Genomic DNA, 21,625 nt, shown 5'->3' on the forward strand with positions numbered 1-21,625 from the left:
CACCAAATGGGGATTATTATACCCTCCCTGCCTTACCTCTCAGGATTATAGGGAAAATCTGATGAGACGATGAATAGAAAAGACCTTTGCAGGAAAAATGTAAGGAACTTAGATTCTAGTCCAGGTGTGAGCTAGGTGAGAAAGGCCATAGGGATGAAGAACCCCCTCACTGAAAGAACTCCCCTAACCTTCTCCACCTCTTTACCCCCTACAGCAATGCTGGAATCTCTCCAAGAAGGATGAGAGAAATCCCAGAGACAACAAGGGTTACAGAAGGAATGCTGGACATCTGGGTCTTATCTGGGTGATATTTGTGAATGTCCCCCCTGCCCCCCCTCCCAGAGACAGCCCCTCTTGCTCTCAGGCAGGCAGCAAGCCAGTGGGAATGATCTGTATCCATGCAGAGGCGAGGATGGGAAGAGGCAGGGTAGCCAGAGTCAGCATTTCAGAGCCACTTCTAAGGAGGAAGTCAGTGGGCAAGGTGGGGGAACAGTTCTCCTTGTTGAGTCTCCCACACTTACATCCTTCCTGCAAGAGACAGTGACACAGCCACCTTTCATGCGACAACTGCACCTGGGTCATTTTCCTCCTCTGACCCTCAGCTTCCTCATCTGTGAAATGGGTTGATAAAGCCTCTGACAGTGTGAGTCCAGTTCAATAAATATGAATGCCATTCTTCCATCCTTTGAAATCAAGGAGGCACCCAGCACTAACATCCTACTCTTCCCCCCGATGATCCCTCTGAGTTGTTTGAAGGAAAATCTGAGAGTACTTTCAGGATAGAACCCAGGCTCTGAGGGCATTACCCATCTTCTGACAAAGTGGATGAGATCAGCTGTGTGTGGAAGGGGAAGGAGAAAAGGGGAAGGGAAGAGAGTCCCTCATAGGTGAGAGGCATATGCTTCAGCCTGCTTCCCAGGGAAGGGACGCGGTATCCTATCACTCACCAAGGCTGCTGGAAACCATCCTGGTTCCTTGAGCTCTGTGCTGTCTGGAGGAAGGGTTGACCCCGGGGTGACGGACCACAGGGGAACACTTTTCCCTCCATTCGCCATCAGGAGGTGAATGAAGGACTGACACCTGTTCGTGCCCAGGTCCCCTTATCCTCCATCCAGCTGGGGCCTGCCCTCCTCACACTGGGGGAGAAAAGGTGAAGGAACTAGGCACCTACAGGCAGCTGGAAACTATCCAACCTCTTCACATCTCTGAAGAGAATAGCATGGAAGGAAGGGACTCCTGTGAAGCTGAAAGACCGCTAGCCATGCTCCCTGCACACCCAGCTCTTTAGTCCTGGCCCAACCGAACTGCTCCTGCTTCTCCCTTCCATGCCTTTTCTCAGGCAGCTCCCTCCTCCTGGAGCGTGCTCCTGAATCAAATGGCCAAGTCCTAGCCCCCTTCAAGGCCCAGACCAAATGTCCCCACACTTCAACTGCTATGCCCCATGCTCCCCACCCCCCTTTCCCTGAGCGCTCTCCTCTGAATGTCAGTTGCACGTTTCCCCGTCTCTCTCCAATGGCAATTTGCACTGTTGACTGGGTCACAGCCACACCTGCACACTTTACTTCCCCTTTGGGGAACACAAGGGACTGCAGTGGTTTCTAGCACAGTCTCTGGAGCTGGACAGACCTGAACTCAAATACCAGCTCTAGCTATCTGACCGTGGGTAAGTCACTTCTCCTCTCTGAGCTGCAGCTTCCTCTGGAAAACGGCGGCAATAATAAACAGCACCTACTCCATAGAGTTGTTGCAGTGAAATGAGATCATGCACATTAAGCGTTCAGCACAGAGCCTGGCACGAAGTGAGAGCTCAGTAATGTGACTTATTTGTTATGGTGACCTTAAGAGGTTCATAGCAGGTTCATGGGTGGTTTTTCTTTACATTTCCTGAAATGCCTACGACACAAGTACACACTGAATGGATGCCTTCATATGGAGGCAGATCTGGAAAGAAGCCCTTTCCAATAGACAGAGCAGTGTAACCTGGACCTGGGCAGGTAGTGAGCTCTGTGTCATGGAGCAGCATGCAAACAGATGTTGGACAGTCACTTGAACTACCGACCAGAGGCAGTAGACACAGTGATCAGAGCATGGGCTCTGAAGCCAGACTACCGGGACTTGAACCCCTGCTCCTCCTCTTATTCAATGTGTGACCTTCAGTAGCTGTGCCTCAGTTTCCTCATCTATAAAATGGGGATAGTAATAGTGCCTACCCAAAGGACTGTCATGAAGATTAAATGAACTAACAATACACGTAAAGCAATAGAACATGCTCAGCACAGGGAGAATAATTCAATAAACATTACCTATTATCGTATTTTGCCGCATATAATACACTCCCATGTATAATGCGCACCCACGTTTTAGGCCCAAACTTTCCAGGGAAAAAAGTCTTTTGTTTTAATTTTCCAATATTTTGTGTAAAAATATCAGCTAGATTGCTAGCTCCTGCCTAAACTGTACAAAGAGAACTGTCACGCTGTTCATGCTGTGGTAATAAAGTCAGCATCGCCTGTCTTATCAAGTCAGTCACCTCCTCTGTGGACAACAAGACGTCACTTTTCATTTCATTTCATTGAATCATTGGCCGAAATTACTTTCACTGCAAGTTCGTTATAAGTTCAACAAAACCGATTATCATATTCCAGGGTATTATTTTGCATATGGATATCGTTATTGATTTCTAGAGTTACACTTTTAACGCATAAGCATAAATAAAAGAATTAAACTTTCGTGAGTTATATAAATGTCTAATCACTGTGTTGTACACCTGAAACTAATATAATATTGTACATCAACTGTAATTGAAAAATTATTTTTAAAAAGATATTTTTGTGTATTGAAAGCTGTGGAGAGGTAAACTTATTCTATGATTTGTAATCATAACCCTTGTTTTCTAGAAGGCAAAAACAACATAGTGCAGCTAAACTTAACTCGTAAGAAGGCCCAGTCTCATATTAGTAAGAAGAGGCCTATAAGTTTACGTATATTGTGAGAGAACAGAAACCTAGCAAGGGAGAAAGAAAGACAGGACCACTGGTCCAATCAAGCATTTCTTGCTCAGAGACTGTACGCTTTTTTGTGTGTGTGTGTGAAGATAGTATTACTTACTCTACTTACATCACAAAAATGTTTGAAGATCAATTGAAACAATCTATATAAGAGATTTTTATTAAAATACCATACATATAAAAACAAAAAAATTAAAAACATTTATATAGATACGGAATTAGTACTACCCATGTATAATGCGCATCCTTATTTTTGCCTCACAAATTTGGGCCAAAAAGTGCGCATTATACATGGCAAAATACGGTATTATCACAGTTGGTATTTGTATTGCTATTACTGAAAAGGGGAGTTATGGTCCCTTGCAGGCCTATGAGCTATTCTTCTCCTATAACCGAAGACTCTACTAATATCCTAGTGCATTCTTGTGGTTCTGTCTGCAGAGCAGCCTTTTACTCCCCCTTCTTCTGGTGACAGCTCTGCTCCAGAAGAGGCTGTCTCTTAGCTACGTGGGTAAGCACGTGACCCAGGCCTGGCCACTCAGAACGTCTCTATCCCCCACAGCAACAACGATTGAACCAATCAGAGTCCTTCCCTTAGATTGATATATAGATCCTGGCAGAAAAATAGTTCCCTCTTTCTTTTTGGGTTGCTAAGCTGGGGCAGTGGACAGCCAGTTCCTAATAAGGGCATAAAGGAGCGACAAGCAGTGATGGGAGACAGATGGAGAGTCAACTGCGTTCCTCATCCTTCAATCTCATGACCTGTCCCAGGAGCTATTAAAGTCCGTTTCTGGTTTAAGCCACTTTGAGATGACTTTCTGTCTCTTGTTTCTGAAAAAAGCCATGCCCATCATAGAGGCCCTCACCAAGATAAGGTCTGTGCTGGCCATGGGCACAGCCAGGCAGAAGCCAGCATTATATTAGGTTGGTGCAAAAGTAATTGCGGTTTTTGCAATTATTTTTAACCTTTAAACCACAATTACTTTTGCACCAGCCTAATAACTGCTCCTGTGCATTTCAACACAATCCCTGTCACCTGGCCTGTAAGGGACAAAGCATGTTCTCAAGAATCACCCAACCCAGGAGTCTTCAGACACTACTTCCAGAGCCCTGGGAATCTGCGGAGGCACCTCCAAAAACATCCACAGAACAAAGGGCAGGAAGGAGGCAGCAAGATCCTGAATAAACTACTCCCAATTCAACGAGAGCAATTCTGTTACAAATGCTTCCTGTTGGGATTCTGTTGCCCCCAAAGACTTGAAATACCCTATTCTAACCGATGCTGAGAAGAGCATTAAGAAGCAGCTAGGGTTGATGTGTCCATCCCCATTCTGCAGAAGAGGAAACTGAGGCCCAGAAAGGGGAAGCGATGAGGCCAAAGCCACAGAGCCAGTCAGTGTCAGAGCAAGGACACGAACACAGAGTTCTGGACTTGCCGTCCAAACGACTTCCCCTGCACCAGGCGGCCTGGGAAAATCTGTCGTCTCTCCCATTTCCTATCTCCTCCAGTAAACCGATGGTGGTTAACATCCAGAGTCTCACCTTTCATGACTCTGACCCCTACTGAGTTGCCTGGCTTCTTGGAGGGCTTCCGGAAGCGCAAGGAACTTGTGCAGTAATAAATGTAGGAACCAAGCTCTGCCTCCCCTACCCACGCTCCCCCACTCCATGCACACATCCACTTAGTTCCACTTCTCCCCATCCATTTGCCCAAATGTCAGGAAAAGACCAGCAGGCCCCTTCCTGGGAACTGCGAATCCACCTCTTCTGTCCTGGCTGTGCTGTGGCTGTGGACAGAGGGGTCCTTGTTCCCAGTGCTTCCTGCCCAGAGATCTCCATGGGGCCCATGTGCTGGCAGGAAGGAGCCAAATCGTTCCTTTTAACTGGAGCTAAAGCCACCCCCTACCCCCACCAGACCTAGGAGCAACATGCTCTCAGCTCTGTTTGGCATTTCTTCTACCTGCCCCAGCCTGGCGCTGCTCCCCCCACCCCCCACAGCCCCTGCTCCTTACACACACACACACACACACACACACACACACACGCATGCACGCACACACTGATGAGTTCCCCTGGGGTACAGAGGTGCCTCACATCTAATCGAAAATAAAAATCAGAGGATTCTAGCATGACAACATCACAGCCCTAGCAGCCATGCCTTATTAATAAGGCCACAATGACATTTGCATATTACTTCGAAATTTCCCCACCAGCGGAACTTCACTGCCTCAGTTCCCTCTCTATGTCACCACTTGCCAGTCCCTAGTTAGAAGGGTGCTTTGACATGCCCTGGGCCAGTGTTTGTAATTACCTGCCCAGAGCCAAGATGGTTCCCTGTCAGTGTATGGGGGCGGCTGGGGGCTAAGGAATTAGCCAGTTAGAATCCCCCAGCCCTACCCTAACTGCAACCACCGCCGTTTGCAACCCCTTTGGCTGTTTCATACATTCAGATTTTTTTGGGTTCATTTGAATTTCCCTGCGAGAAAGTTTGAAAACAACTCATTTACTCTGACGCCACCTTCCCCCACTCCTGCCCTGACAGTGTATATATGACCCTAAGGCCAACGGAAAGGATGGTGCTGCCTAACTAAGCTCGCTTAGTCATCAGTGGCAGAACCAGAATGAAACCGCCTCTCCTGAATGGAGTCTACAACCTAGGAGTGGCTAAGCGAGAGAAAACAAGGGCTCCAGGGTCAGCTAATCCGGCTTCCAGGTCTAAGGCCATCCGTCACTAGCCATGCTGACCCGGATAAGCAATATAGGCCAAGCACGTTGTCTAACACAGAGCTGTTTAATGAATAATGTGTTTCAGTCCCTACCTCAAAATAAGCCCAAACCAGAGAGGCCCAGCAGCACTGCCTCCCCCATCCCCCTTTTCAAACCCACCAGAAATCTGTGGCCTAGACAAACCCTCAGGCGTCCCCAGCTGTAAAATATATCAAAACAGAGAGCCTGAGGGCCTGGAAGATCAATTTGTCCAACCTGAGCAGAAGGAGGCAAGTTAGGCTGTGCCAGTGTTCACACTCACCCGTCCTGCGTCCACACCGGCTCCCTCGGGGTAAGGCCGTCAGTCAGGCACCTAGAAGGAGGAAGCGGTGTTAGCTCCTCTGATCTGAGTTCATGGGCCCAGCATGCAGCTGGAAACTGAGAGGCTGGCATTTGACTCTCTGAGGAACTTGGGGAAGTTGCTGAACCTGTTAAACAGAACGGGCCCGTGTGACTATGCAGAGAGCAAAAGGGAAAGGAACAAATCTGAAGCTGGCGCAGCCAACGCAGGCCAGGCCCAGGCCGTGAAGGGCCTCGGAGGCCAAGGTAAAGAGCTCAGTCTTGATTCTAAGAGCAGCGGGCAATCACTGATTCATAGGGTACAGAATGGCCTGGACACGGGCAAGAAGAGCGTTAGGTGTATGAATTAGGGGGCTGTTGTGGTTGTCCGGGGGGCACGTAACAAGGGCTCAGACTGGGTGGTCGCAGTAGAGCTAGAAAAAGTAGGTGGAGTCAAGGATATTTAAGCGGTGGTATCCACAGAACATGGTGGTGGACTGGATCTGGGGACAACGGAGAGCAGAGGCCTGCCTACCCCTCAGGCGCTTCTTTCCATGTCAGTCCCATGGTCTCCAAACCCAGGAAAAACACACCTATTGCTCTCTCACATTGGCTTATCCCTGCCTCAGTCTCTCCATCTGTAAAATAAATGTGGTTGGACGCATTGGTCCCTAAGGTCTTTTTAGCATTAATAGTCTGCTTTGTTCTAATTCACTCACAAAGTATTTAAGCCCCCTTTCAATCCTCTTTAAGCCCCAACTGCAGGCCCAGCCTGATACACAATGGGGCAGCATTGTTGCAGGGAGAAACTTCAGGCCCCCTGGACTCACACACTCAGAACGGTAAATCTCCAAGGGGGCTAAGGTGTTTCCACCTTACACAGAATGCAAGAATCAGACGAACAGGAAGGTAACTCTGGCTGAGGTTAGAACAGCAGAAGTGGACGGTGTGTGCCCGAGCCCCATGGGCCTCAGGACACGGCCACTCCAGCTGTAACATCAGTCACCCGGCAACCTGCTTCCCCATCCATGCTTCCTAGCACCTGGATGAACTTTGGGAGGCCAGGTAGGGAGCATGCCTGGGAGTCAGTGCAGCACCATGGTTCTAAGCTTGGGCTCTACAGTCACACAGACCTGGTTTGAATTATGGCTCCCCCAAATCTAGCTGTGTGGCCTGGGGCAAGTCACTTCACTTCTCTGAGCACTAGTCTCATTTGGAAAACAAGAGTAATAGTGTCTGCTTCCGGGGCTTAAGGGAGGATTCAATGAGATGATGAATGTGGAGAGCTCAGCACAGAGCCTGACCACAACAACCCAGGAGGTAACAGCGTCCAATACAGATGCGGGAACTGACACCCAGAGAGGTGAAATGATGCCCTGAAGGCTAACACAGTGGAGAGTGCAGGGGTGAGACCCAGAGCCCAGGTTCTTAACCACTAAGTTATATGCAGAGCATTTCAGTTCCTTCTTTTCAGATGAAAAATTGAGACTAAAAAATGACAAGTGACTTGACGAAGGCTACAGAGAATTAAGGGTAGAAGAGGGATCTGAACCCAGACCTCCTTGATGAAAAAGCCCAAGGTCTCCCCCATGTGCGTCCAGAAAGCAGATGTATGTGGAAACCAGATTGCAGGGCCCTTTAAACCTGTAACAGGAACAAATACAAATCTGGGCAGATTTGGGGGCGGGGGGTGGGGGGAGCTACCTTGAGAGGAAACCAGAAGGAGCTGGTGAAACAAAAGCCTCTTTCTCAGAAGCCCTCCCTCGGGACTGGGCAGGAGAGGAGGGGGCTGACAAGCAGTCCATCCGTCCTGCCAGGGCTGAGCTGAAGGCTGGATCTAAACAAATAGAAACAGTTCCAGCTTGGCCACCAACTTGCTGTGTGATCCTAGGCAAGACACACACACACACACACACACACACACACACACACACACACAGAGTTCTGTTTCTTCTACTCAAGAATGAGACGGTTGTACTGAATGGTGTTGAGATCCCTTCCAGTTATAGGTGACTAATAATAACCATTTCTCACAAGCTCCCAACTCCTGGTCAGGCCCTGCTCCTACAACCCCAAAACGTGGCCTCTTAACTCTGGCTCCAATATTACTACAGTAGGGTTGGGAACTCCTGCACTCATGTTCTGGCTGCATAGCCAGGTTACTTCCCCACAACAGGCCTTGGCTTCCTCATCTATAAAATGGGTACATATCTTTGCCCAGTCACCTACTGAACGGGAAGATCCAAGGAGCTACCTCAAGGGCAAGAAATCCCCTGAGATAACGCACAAAGCATCCCTGAGTCCCCATCCCAAATCCACCCTCAAGCTCTTTAACTTCTCCTTTCCCTCTGGTCCAGGTCACTTTTGCACAAATGGAACAAGACAATCCAAGGTGACGGATGCAACAGCAGTAGCAACTACCCCCACAACTAACAGTAGTAGCAACCACAGCTAATACCTGAGTAACTGACACCAATTTGCTAATACCTAATTCCCTAGTCACACGGGCCAGACACTCTGCTTAAGTGAGGCATGCACATGGACTAGATCTCAGCGAATCCCCTCAGTCAACGAGGTAAATTCCACTGTTAGTCTAGATTTACAGATGACAGACTAAGTAAGGTTCAGCAGAGTTAAGAGACTTGCCCAAGGTCACACACACAGCAAGTGAGTAGCATGGCCACCCAGACACAGGCTGTTCATCTGACCTCAGAAGTTGTCAACTTATCCTTGAAGCTACGGGGTTTCCAGGGTAACATTCCACCATGGGGCATGGCCCAGATCTAGGGGGGCAGTGAGTGGGAAGTATCTGAGCTTCGCCTCCCCAAATAACTAGTCTTTATAGTCTTGTATTATTATTCAAATGTGTCTAACTCAACTCTGGCTAGAACAGTGCTGTCCAATAGAAACACAAAAATGCAAGCCACATATGTAATTTAAAATTTTCCAATAGCCGCATTTTAAAGAATACAAAGGAATGGATAAAATTAATTTTAATAGTGTATTTATTTAACCCAATATATCCATTTCAACATGAAACTGATGTAAAAATACTATTGAGGTATTTTACATTCTTTTTTTCATGCCAAGTCTTCTAAATCCAGTGTGCATCTTACATTTGGAGCCCATCTCAATTCTGACACTATATTTTCATTGGATATTTAGATTCTCTTGGTCTTTACGATTGAAAAAGTATATTCATGAACCTAAGTTCCCAAACGTACGTGGTTTTCTGATAAGTGAATGGAGTACTTTTTAAATTTTAAATTAATCAAATCAAGTAAGATTAAAAATTCAGTTCCTCAGTGGCACTCGCCACATTTCAAGTGCTCAATGGCCACATGTGGCTGGTGGCTGCTGTAGGGGGCAGCGCAGCTCTAGACATCAAGCCTAGAGGATGGGATGGTGGCCTCGAAGGCCCGAAGGCAGAGCTAGGCCCCCCAAAGTGAGTCAAATCTGAATAGAATGCTATCTACTCACTCAACACACCTCTGCTGAGCCTAACATTAATATCTATACCTATCTACAGCCTGAAAACTCAAACACTGAGCCTAATATTAATATCTACATCTGGGGCCTATTATATTCATAGTGATGGTAACAAAGGGATCAGAGAACCCATTGTTCAGAGGCTGACACAGTGGCTCAGAGAAGTGGGCCACCTGCCCAAGATCACCCAGCTCTGACCCTGGGCCTGGCTGACTAAGAGGCCTGAGCTCTGTCCCTAAAGCTTGATAGGGGCCCCACCTAAAACTCTGCCTTCTAAAGAAATAAGCCTTGGCCACTATTCTCAGGGACCCCTCTTTCCCCAGGCTAGTGGCAGAGAATGGCCTAGAATAGGACACCCAGTGAAGAGAGTAAAATAGAAGGAGAGCAGGAGAAAGGTATGGCACGGCCTGCACTGGGTGACGGGTCTGTGTACAGGCCTTAGGCCACTGTAGCACCGTCCCTACCACCCCCCAGCCCTTCCCTGCAGGAGGCAAAGCCAGCAAGGTCCACTGGCTGCCTGCCTTCTGGGTGGGTCCTGGGGCTTGGCACCATGCCCTCCCTGCACCTCTCCCAAGAGCACTCACCCAGAGGCCACTGGACTAGGGCCAGAGCCACTACTCACCTCCCAGGGTCACCTCAGCTGGAGTCCAGGGAAAGGGTCCAAAAGGCAGCCCTCCCGCTAGAAGGAGGGGAGGAGCAGATTCTGGAGACAGATTCCAGTGCAGGGAAAAGGTGGCAGGCACAGGCCAGAAAAACCTGGGTGGCTCCGCCCCTCTCCGGGTGAGCACAGCTAGCTCTCAGCCCAGCAGGGCGGGGAGACGCTCACCAGCCATTAGGTTTAACAATTAACTTCGATTTCTATTTCTGCAGGAGGCAGTTCCAGCAAAAAGTCCCATCCGGGGGTAGGGGGCCTTGGAGAGGAGCAGAAGGAGAAAGGGACAGATAGAAGGTGTGAAGGAAGGAAGGGGGTGTTAGTCCCTTCCCCTCCTCCTTCCCAGCATATCATACGAATGTGGGACAGCCCTCATGCTAAGGCATAAGTTCCATAAGGTCAGAGGCAGTGACCCGGCACATAGTAGGTGCTCAATAAATATTTTTTTTATTAATGAACAAGGGGGCAGGTGAACTAGAATAAAGCAGGCCAGATAGGTGGGCAGACTGACGGAGAAGAAGTGCAGGACGGCAAAAGGTGGCTTGCCCTGGGATGGGGACCTTCCTGGCTCCTCTGACCCAGGTCCTCACTGAAACCAGGCCTGACTGAGGACTGAGATGGCAGCCACCCAGGGCATGCCAGGAACGTGGCTTTAAAGTGCCCCCCTCCCTGGGTCTGCTCTTCCCAGCTGTGACCTTTGGAGCCCTCATTTCTTCCCCCATAAAATGAGGGTGCTACCACTGTGGCTCACAGATGCTGGATGCTCGGTGCTGGTGTAATACGGGTGTGTCTCTGGTTGCTTGGCAACAGCCTCCTCTTCTCAGGCCACCCCCTGCACTCCCCCACCTCCCAGTATTCCCCTGGCTCCCACCGATGCGGCCCTTCTTCCTTTCTGGGAAGGAAAGCCCGGAAGGATGACAGCTTCAGCCCACTCGCATCCCACTCACCTGGGATCACACGTACACACCTTGGCAACAGATTGCTCCCAATCTGACATCTGCTTGTCATTTAGATCCCTCCTTGGGATCCCCCTCCTCACCCTCTTCCCTTAACCCCTGACACAGACCTAGGTCCACAGCTCACCTGGGGCTGGCGCTGAACTCACTGCGGCCGTTTACTCAGTGTTTCTAGGCGGGGTCTCCCACTTCTGGGCCTCTGCTTCCCCGATGTGTAATAGAGGGGTGAGGAGGGTGGATCAGGAGATGGCTTCTCCTGCCGGCCACCTCTGATATTTACAGATTCTGACATTTCTGGGATCAATTTGCACTTCTACTTCACACAGACCAGAGTTCGGATCTCATCCTTGGGCAGGTAAACAAGGGGCCCTATTACTATGGAGCAGTCTCCATGGCGAGCCGGCAGAGGCCTGGGGCTACAGCCCACCCCCGGCCTTTCTCAGCTCAAGCCTGGGCAGAGGGACCAAGGCCCTGCCTGCTCACCTCCGCCAGAAAGTCCTAACTTTTCTGCCCTACCTTTCTAGTCTTGTGTCCAAATTCTTCTTAGCAAAACGAGGCTTGAAGCTCCCCCTCCACCTGGGGTGCTGACCCCAAGCCCCTTCTGTGTGAAGATTCTGGGGCTGTCTCTGCTCCGCCCTGCTCATCCCTGCATCCTCCCTGCAACACTTCCCGTCTCCAGGCTGGAAGTCGCCTCCTTTCCCTCCACAGCGAACACCTGCCTCCCTGCCTCCTGTCATTCAGCCACATCCCTACCAGACACTATTACTCATAGTAGAGTCTTACTTGACCTTAAGGACCTGAAGACCGAGGAACTCCTACAATGATTTTTCTCTCTCACGCTCACCCCCCCAGCACGACACTCAAAACAAAACAGGTGTCTGCTGAAACACCAATGATAATAACCATTAACTGAAAAGTAATGAATTAAAATTGTTTATTGACCATTTGTTCTGTACAATGCCCAGGTCTCAGCATTTTACACATATCATTTCAGTGAATCCTCCCAAGCCCACAACAGACGTGTCATCCCTACCCTTGGTTTTAAGCTGAGGCAATTGAGGCTCAGAGAGGTGCAGTGATTTGCCCAAGGTCACACAGCCAGGAAACGGCAGAGTCAAGACTGGAATTTAAGTTCTTACCCACTGCCCAACTTGGCCTCCTCCGATCCACAAATAAAGGGGATATGTGAGAAGTTGTGGCCTGCCAGCGATGGGGCCACAGGGCCTCCAAAGAAACCAGCCCAGCCCAGGGCCAGAGACAGATTCTGCAAATAGAACTTAATAATCTTCCATGAAGCAACTGCTCTGTGCCAAGCCCTGTGTTACATACTGGGGAGCAAAGAATGATCCATGAGACATCCATCCTAGGGCTCACAATCCAGCAAGAGAGACCAGCGACATCCTAGGATAAAGCGAAGACCAAGCAGAACTTGTCCCCAGAGACTAGATAAGGTGCTAAGGGAATGCAGAGGAGGAAGAGACAAATTCTCATTGTAGGGGTGAGGATGGGAGGCCTCACACGGTTTTGTGGGACAGAGGTTGGCATCTGAGCTGAGCCTTGAAAAGGCTTACAGGATTTCAACAGTGACTGGGGAAGGAGGGTGGCATTCCTGGCAGGGAGGAACCCAGGAACCTGGGGCAAAGACACAGGTAAGCACTGGGCGTGTCCTAGGAACCTCAGGAAACACATTCTCCGAGGCCCTCCCCTTGGCACTGGCCCCAGGGGCGGCCCTGAAGAGGCCACCTTCAGCATCCCCAGACTCACAGGCACCTGGTTGTTTATGGTGAGTGGGCCCGGAAAGAGAGAAAGGGCTGCGCAATTAGGCCTGTGATCTGACAAGAGGGACTCAAGGAGCAAGGATCCAGGCTCTGTATGAAATCTCTGAAGATGGGAGACACTAAAGGGGGGGGGTGTCTCACCAGAGGGGTGTGAAGCTGGGGAGACAGCAAGAAAAAGGGCAAAGAACGTGAATTGGGAAGCAGGACACCTGGCTTCCAGAACCACAGATCGAAGCTCCGTGGGATCGTGGGCTTATACTGTCCAATCCCATTTTACAGCTGGTAAAACTGAAGCCCAGACGGGCGGAGGGACGGACCTGCAGCCCCTCAGCACCATCACTTAAAACCAGCTATGTGCTGTGGGGTAGGGAAGATCTGCCTTCCACGCCCGACTCTGCCGGTGGCTCCTGGGTGACCCTTCTCCAGGCATTAGGCTCCCTCTCTATAAAACCACCCAACTTTTACGGGTAGTGACTCAGAGACTCAGAGGGTACCTGTGGATCCTCTCCCGAGATCAAAGTGCACACTCAAAGGTGTGCATGCTGTTTCAGAAGTTCATGAACATTCGAGACCAGCATTCTTTAAGGGCAATCTGAGAACCCTCTGTCTCCCAATCACCTTGACTCTGAACTTGTTCAAACGGGCTGATTCCAGCACCTACCATGGATCCCACCTGCTGCCAGGGAGCAGCTGAGTTTGACTCTCTGGGGTGAGTCCTGGTAGAGTGTTTTCCTAGCAAGCTCCTCTCTTCTGCTCTTGGGGAAGCAAAGTTTGAGAAGCCTTGCCTTAGGGAACCCTCAGAGGTGGGGGGAGTGTTGAGAGCTCTCGTTTGAGCAGTTTCATGTACTGAATTTCTGCTTCCTTGTGTACGAAGAGAGGGCTCTGTAGCTAAAAGTTTTAAAGCCACTGCTCATTAATCAAGGCCACATGCTCAAGGTGACCCTGGTCATGGCCATGGTGGGACTTGGGGGAGGGCCAGCAAGCCTCCTGCAGCTGCCCAATTTCTGAAGCGACATTCTGAGATCGGCAGCGCCGCCTGGGAGGGAGTCTGGACTCCTAGGCTGAACATGGGGTGAGAGGAGGTTTCTAATCAATCCAGCCTCAAGGCTCCTTTCCTCTCTCCAGTCTTACCCTGGCACTCGGCCAGCTCCGGCTTCCTTCCTTTTTTCTTTCTAGCATAAGTGTACTCCTGAACCACGGTCTCCTGGCTCCAGCCTCTGCCTCCCTGCCTTCCCCTCCACCCATCACGAAGCCTGACAGAGAGGATCTCCGAGCCCCCAAACTCCCAAGCACCCTTCTGAAGAGACCAAACTATCACTCTCTGCAGAGCAGAAGCTTATTTCCCTGGAAGACTCAAGATAATCTATGAAAAACTAAGGGGGCCAGTGACAAAACAATATTTTGGAAAAAAGCCAAAGTGCCATCAGACCTGTTCTGTCACCTGCCCCTGAGGCAGCGTCTCTCCCACAAGTGGATAGCTGCCTGGACCCTGCTGGGCTCAGAGCCGTGGCCTGCCCTGGGGCTGACACTGAAGGAAGGCCAGTCTCTGAGGGGGTAACAGTGCAGCCTGGAAGACAGGAAACCTGGATTGCAGACCCTGCTCTCCGAGCCAAGAATCTGTTCTCCGAATCTGAACACATGGACATCCTTCTGCGAACCCCTCAACATTCTCATAGGCTCTATCCAGGGCAGTGCAGGAAAGACTCAAGAGCGCCTGCCAACTTCGGAGGGATGTAGACGTCAGTCCCGGCTGTGTTGCTTGCTGGCTGAGGACTGAGTAGGCCTGGGGTGAGTTACTTAGCCTCCTTTAACAAAATGGGGGTGTAACCTGTGCCTCGCAGGGTAGGCGCAAGGATTAAAAGACGGAGGCATGAAAAGAGTTTAGCACAGGGCCTGGCACATGATAAGCCAATAAACGTAAGCGGTTATTTATCAGTCACTGGAGTGAGCCTCTGACTAGGCTTTCTCATTCTTAGGTGGCCTGAAGCAACCCCGAAACCACCCACCTCAACTGGGTCTGGAGGCTTTATCTTTAGAGCTTCAATCTGGACAGAAGAGGGAGGAGGGGAAGGCAAGAGAAGGAAGCGAGAGAAAACTGAGGAGTAGGGAAGGTAAAAGAAAATCAAGGCGTGAAGAAGAGCCTGGCTCCCTAGCTTGGGAGAAAAGAAGATGACTTCAAGGAAACTGCCAAGACGGGATAAGCCTGCTCTCCTTTCTAGAACCTTCCCTAGGCCCACCAAGGCAAGACTTAGAGGGACACAGCCTGCTGAGAGCACTGCCCTGGCTGGCAATAGGGACACTGAAGCCTTGGGTTACGGCACCTCCAAGCTGCACTACCGGCCCGTGGTGGCCTCCGCCGGCTGCAGCAGACAGAGAGGGCCAGAGCCAGGCTGAGAACAAAACGACCTGCCCATGTAGCCTGCGAAGGCAGTGCCCGCTCATGCAGGACTCAGGGAGCCCCCTGCTTGGGATTCTGATCCGGACTCAGCAGGACTCTCCCCCACTGGCTTCCAGCTCCAAGCCCTGGGCAGAGCTCACTCTAGGCCTCTGCCGGCCCCAAGCTCCTGCTTCTGGGGCTCAAGTTGCAACTGGGGGAAAAGCACTGTTCGGACTGTAAACAGGAGCCACAGACAAGCTGTCCCATTGCCACTGACCAGCTGTGTGACCTTCGGGGTGTCACTCCTCTCAGAGCGCATTTCCCTCCTCTGGCCAATGAGGGCAAGGACCCTGTGTAAGGTTCTCCCAGCTCTCACAGGGGTGACACTTCGCAGGATCCCTCTGAGCACAAAGGGGCGAAAAGGACTCACTCAGTAAAGGAGAGGGCTGGGCTGGGCTCTGCTGAGAAGGCAGGAGATGTGGCAATGGCCAAGCGTTATTGTGATGATGACGATTATAATTAAAAATTTCAGCAACAAACTCTTAAGCTCATTATCCCCCGGGATTCACAATCTGGTGAGAGAGGTAGAGCTGAATGATGGCAGATGAGGAAAGTGAAGCAAGAGCGAAGTGACTTGTCCCAGCTAAGCGCAGAGAGCGGGGAGCCTAAGAGGAGGTCGTCAGTACTGTGTGCCTACTACGTACCACCTGACCGAGTTTGCCCCTCTCTGTTATCTTGACTGAGGCTCACCACCACAACATGGCATCGATGGCAGGTGCTACTGTCCTTGTTTCATAGAAGAGGAAACTGAGGCTAAGAAAGAAATAACGGATTTACTCGAAGCCTCATGGCTGTTCCATTGCAAAGCATGGATAGGAACCTGGGCTTGTGGGGCTCGAAGACCTGAACTCTTTTCATCTTCCTGGATGTACTGGGATGAATAGTGCCCTCCCCCCAAATTCACGCCTACCCAGAACCTCAAAATGTGACCTTATTTGGAAATAGAGTCATTGCAGATATAATTAGTTAAAATAAAATGAGGTCATACTGGATTAGGGTGGGTCCTAAATCTAATATGACTGGTGTCCTTATAAGAAGAGGAGACGACACAGACACACAGGGACAAAGGGGAAGAAGCCATGTGACAACAGGCAGATGCAGCTGCAGGACAAGGAGCACGGTGTGTGTGTGTGTGTGTGTGTGTGTGTGGAACAGACGCCCCCCCCTCCCCGCCCCCAGAAGGAGCCAACCTTGCCGACACCTTGATTTCTAACTTGTAGCTCCAGAATTGTGAGAGAATACATTTCTACATTTTTAAGCCACCTAGATTGCAGTACTTCGTTAAGCAGCCCTAGGAAATTAATACACTATGAGTCCATTAGTAGCAGACCTCGGATTCAAATTCCAATCTTCAGATTCCCACTCATTAGCCCTGGAGGTTAATGGGGGGTTAGGGGGCTGTGAAAAGTCATTCTCATCCCTCCTTCATCTCCCTGACCCAGGCTGGCCTGAATCCATCAACTGTGCTTCCGTGTTCTAGGTCTCTATCTACCCGCACTGGGCCTTTTCATCAATGCAAACAAGCCTGAGCCCAGTCTCCGGGCCCGCCCCCTCCTCCAGGCCTTCCTCTAACACCACCTGGAGAGCTGTGGTTTTGAAATGCAAATCTGATCCTTCCAGGCTACCTTCTTCCCCTTCCCTTGCTCCCCACAACCTGTAGGTCTCACTCAAGATTTTCAGCCCGTGACAGACGTGGCCCCAACCTTCCTCTCAGGCCGAATCTCCAGCCACTCACTCTACCCACCCCCACCACTCACCACCTTCTGCTCTAACCGCATGGAACTCTTTGGAGTTCCCCTAACAACCCACAGGGCCTTTGCACCTGCTGCTCCAACTACCTGGAAGACAAAATCCAGCCCAAGCACCATCTCTCTCCTCCGTGAAGAATTTTCCTCCAGGAACAGTCGCACCCTGGCACCTCGTACATTGTACATCTTTACATGTCTGCCCCCATGCCCAGCTGGTGAGCACTGTTGTATTCATTTCTATTTCTGTAGGCTTAGGGTTGGCAAAAGGCATTCAAGAATGTTACGTTGAACTGTGGAGAAGCATAATAGTAATAGTCGCTAACATTTACCAAGTGTTTACTATGTGCTCAGCACTGTGCAAAGCATTCCATGTATCGTACCTCATTTCATTCTCAAAACAGCCCCGTGAAACAGATTGGTCCTGTTTTACAGGCGAGGAAATGAAGAGATGAAGTCACTTGCCCGAGCCCACCTGACTCGTATGGGGCAAAGCCCAAAGGACTGTAGAGCCAGTGTTAGTAACCAATGCCAGGTGTACAGTCCATCCCAATACTCTCATTTTACAAAGGAGGAAACAAGCAAGAAAGGGAAAGTGACGTGCCCACAGTCAGTAATAAGGCATGGACTCTGACGTTTAGATTCCTTATTCAACGCTTTTCCTCTTCTCATTCTTGCAGGATCCTAACCCAGGAGGACACAGAAGACAATCTAGGCTGTGTCTCCTGAAGAGCTTTCTCCTGCCTCCCCTACAGCAGAGCCCAGCATGGGTCTGGGCACAGTGGGGGCTCAAATGTATGGCCATGAGATACAGCAGTAAAAAGACAAATCTACTTCCAAAAATGTCTAAGGCCTGCTTAGACGTTACAGTGTCAGGAGAGGAAACTTTGGGTACCATTTAGTACCATCTCCCATTTTATAGTTATCCACTCAAGAAATTTATTGAACACCAATCACAAGCCGGGCACTGAGTGGAGGCACCAGGGAGACTGATAAACAAGTTCCTGCCCAGATGGCATTTGCAATCGAGTGAGGGGAGACAGACAAACAACTATCAAGTTCATGTATAATTACAAACTCTCATAAGTACTATGAAAGTTCTGAGGGAGCGCTAAGAATGGTTCACAGAAAAAACCGACTTAGCCTAGAGAGTTGGTGAAGGGCCTCCTGACAAAGTAACTCTTGAGCTGAAAGCTGAAGAGTGTAAGTTAACCAAGATAAGAAGCAGGGGAAGAGTATGCTGGACAGAAGGGAACAGCATGTGCAAAATTCCAGAGGCGAAGGAGTTCCTGTTGCCTGGGTGAACTAAAAGAAGGTCCGAGTGGCTGGTTTCCAGAGACGTGGGCAGGGGCTCCATCCCACAGGTCAAGGTAAGGAGTGAAGAAACTAAGCAGAGCAGACACCCCTTTGTTCAGAACCTGGCCCCGAGTTGACACTGTCAATGAGTCATTGCATTATGCAGTGAAGGAGTGATTTGTCCAAGGAAGACCTGGGACTGGAAACCAGAATCGCTACCTTCCAGGCGAGGGCTGCTACTTCAGGTATGTGTCTGGGAAGGAGCACGAGAGGCTTTCCAGGTGTTCCAGAACCTATACAAGGTTCTGGCTCCCTGGCTACACTTTTCTCGAGCTCTGGCGTACATCAGAATCACTTGTGTTTGGTAAAACATAGACTGCTGGGCTCCACCCCCAAAGTTATTGATTCAGTAGGTCTGGTGTGAGGCTCAAGAATTTGCATTTCTAACAAAATCCCAGGTGACCCTGCTGCTGGTGGTGGAGTGACCACACTTTGAGAACCATTGCTCTAGACTAGAGTACATGGGGGCTAGGGGAAATGGTGAGTGGGGACCGTGGGCAGGATCTTTGGGGGCTGGAAAGGTGGATTCCTAACTCTGGGTAACAATGAGACAAACTCGAGCACTCTGAGAAAGGGAAGGGGCCTCAAATTCCCAGAATCTAGCCTACTAGCTGCTCAGCTAGGGAAACTGAGGCTTAGGGGGTTTAGACTCTGACATAAGGGAAGTTCAATAAAAATGTGTTCAGTAAACAGGTAAACACATCAAGGGTTTGAGCAAAGACAAAAAGAGACTCCTGAGCTCCAGGCCAGAGCCTTTCCTGTCACGGGAGAGACATTCAGGAAAGGGGACCGCAAGCTCAGCTTTTCCCAGCTCTGCTGCCTTGGGCAGTGAAACATTTTAAGAATTGCAGAAATCTGCTGTTGGCCTCCAATCCTGTCACCCATCCTTTCACACTCCCCGCTCTCTCCCTTTACACTCCAAATCCTGTGTACTTTATCCTGGCAAGCCCGCAGCAGAGGGGGAGGGGAGGTTATAGAGAAAAAGCACTGGAAGTGGAGGAAGAATTCTTGACTTGAATATACTTCTTCCAGAACAACTCATTCCTCCTATCAGAGTCTCAGTTTGTCTTTATCCTTGTAGCCAGTCTTACCCTAACCTACCAACATTTCAGCACCAGCATCGGAAACCCACAAAGCCAGGCACTAAATTTCCAAACTACCCTTTCACCCAGTTTTTCTAAAATAGAGTGCCCATGCACAAAATTTTTCTGTCCTACTCCAGTTGGCACCAAAATGCCACTTCTCTTGCAAACCTACATGCACAGTCTTACTGATACACAATCAGCTATATGTAAATAAAAGCAAACATACCAGAACTTATAAAAACACGTATACATCAAGACATACATTATTTACTGTTCACTGATAAGACATACCTATGCACCCAAATGCACAAGAAATACACAGAACACACACATGCACACAGACTACAGATCTAGAAATGCATGCCCTGCATCAACAAATGGGGGAAGGGGTACAGACACACCCAGACACCTCTCTCAAAGTAGAGGTCTCCTGATGGAGAGATTCCTTGGGGGTGGGCTGGACCTTTAAGAGAGTGGTTCTCCCGCCTCCTTTCAGAACACCTAAGATGTGAGTCTACGCTCAGTGCAGGGGTGAGGGTGGGAGTGCGGCTAACCTGGCAAGGCCCAGTCTGGCTCTGGAGGACGGTCCCCGCGACGCGACAGGAAATGGATCCCTGAACTGACTGGGTCAAGAGCCTGGGGACTGCTGCCGCTGCGGCCAGCAACACCCCACACCCACATCCACACCCCCCACTCACACCCTGGCTTCAGGCAGGACACGCCCTCCGCTCCCGCTCTGCCGGGTACTCGGCTCCGCTGTCAGCCCAGCTCCCGCAGGCCCCCGGGGTGTGGCCGCCCACCTGCCAGCAAGGCGTCTCCGCCGCGCCGGGACTCTCGCGCCACCGCCCCCACACTCTGCCCCAGCCTGGTGCCCGGCTCTCGGCGACCGCAGCGCCTCGGCCGCTGCCCTCACCCCATCCTCCTGGCAGTGCGGAGACAAAGCCGCGCACACGCACACGGGGGCTACGCGGGTGCACACCCGCCCTCGCACGCGCACTCACGGAGAGTCACACTGGCGTTCACACAGCGACACACACACACACACACACACACACACACAGCCACAGGCTCCAGCCACAAGCTAAGCCACTGGCACACAACCTTATCCAGATGTACACACACTCAGCTACACATTCGGACACACCCTCTCATAGACACATTCACGGACAGACACACGCAGACACACACCACCCAGCCTTCGGAGATATGCAGGGCACACACCCTCACAGATGCACACCCCGCGCACACACGCACGCGCGCATACACCGAGCATCCACTTGCACAGATTCACGGGCACACGCGCGCTCACACCCAACACACACCCGGCGACGTGGACTCCACCACACATAGCCACGCTGGTGTGAAGTCAAACGAACCCAGGCCAGGATTCCTGGCTCCGGCGCCCCCCGCAACACCCCCTTCCCCCTCCCCCGCCCCAATGGTGTCTGGCCCCCAGGAGCCTGCCCGCGGGCCTGTCAGTACTCAAGGACCCGGGACCGAGCCCGGAGCCCTCGGTAATACCCCCCCCACACACACACACACACACACGGGCTGGACGCCGCGGGGTCCTCGGGGCCCGGAGGAGGGTGGCGAGGGCAGCGAGGGCAGCTAACCTGGCGGCGGACGCGGCTTCCGGGCGCTGTCTGTCCCCAGTCGGTGCGTCCGGCGGCCGCCCCGGCGGGCTCCGTGGCGCGCTGGAGCTGCGCAGAAATGCCCCGCTCGCTCGCCTGCTCCCACTCTCCCTCCCACGGCGCAAAGCCCCCTCCCCGCCCGCCCCCCACGCTCGGCCTCCCCGCTCCGCCCCGCCCCGGCCGGCTCCCCCGAGGAGGAGGAGGAGGCGATCCCGGCCGCCTAGGCAGCCGCGGCGAGCCGCGAAGAGCCGGGGGAGCGCCGGAGCCGCCGGAGCCGCGCGTCGGGAGGAGCCGCGTCGCCGCGGGGAGGGGAGGAGGGGAGGGGAGGGGGCTGAGCCCCGGGAGCCCGCCTGGCTCTCGAGGCCCGCGCCCGCTCCCCCACGTGGGCCCCGCGCCTGGCGCCTACCTGAGCCGCACGGAGCTCAGAGGCCAGGGGGGAGGAA

At 51.4% G+C, this 21,625-nt stretch overlaps 1 protein-coding gene across 18 annotated transcripts in view; it reads right to left on the minus strand.

The window, feature by feature from the left end:
* EPB41L1 (erythrocyte membrane protein band 4.1 like 1) overlaps positions 1 to 21,318 on the minus strand; it is a 117,254-nt gene extending 95,936 nt beyond the window's left edge. For 5 of the 18 annotated variants that reach the window (XM_074317814.1, XM_074317811.1, XM_074317813.1 and 2 more), the window contains exon 1: positions 21,165 to 21,187. The gene's annotated coding sequence lies outside the window, so the exon portion shown is untranslated. Of the gene's footprint in view, positions 1 to 6,036; positions 6,088 to 21,164 lie in introns of all 18 variants that reach the window. The other 13 variants (XM_074317810.1, XM_074317816.1, XM_074317808.1 and 10 more) reach the window with 8 other exon arrangements.
* Positions 21,319 to 21,625: the final 307 nt, after the last annotated feature.

Source organism: Rhinolophus sinicus, linkage group LG13 (assembly GCF_036562045.2).
Source record: "Rhinolophus sinicus isolate RSC01 linkage group LG13, ASM3656204v1, whole genome shotgun sequence".
Classification (NCBI taxonomy): Eukaryota; Metazoa; Chordata; class Mammalia; order Chiroptera; family Rhinolophidae; genus Rhinolophus; species Rhinolophus sinicus.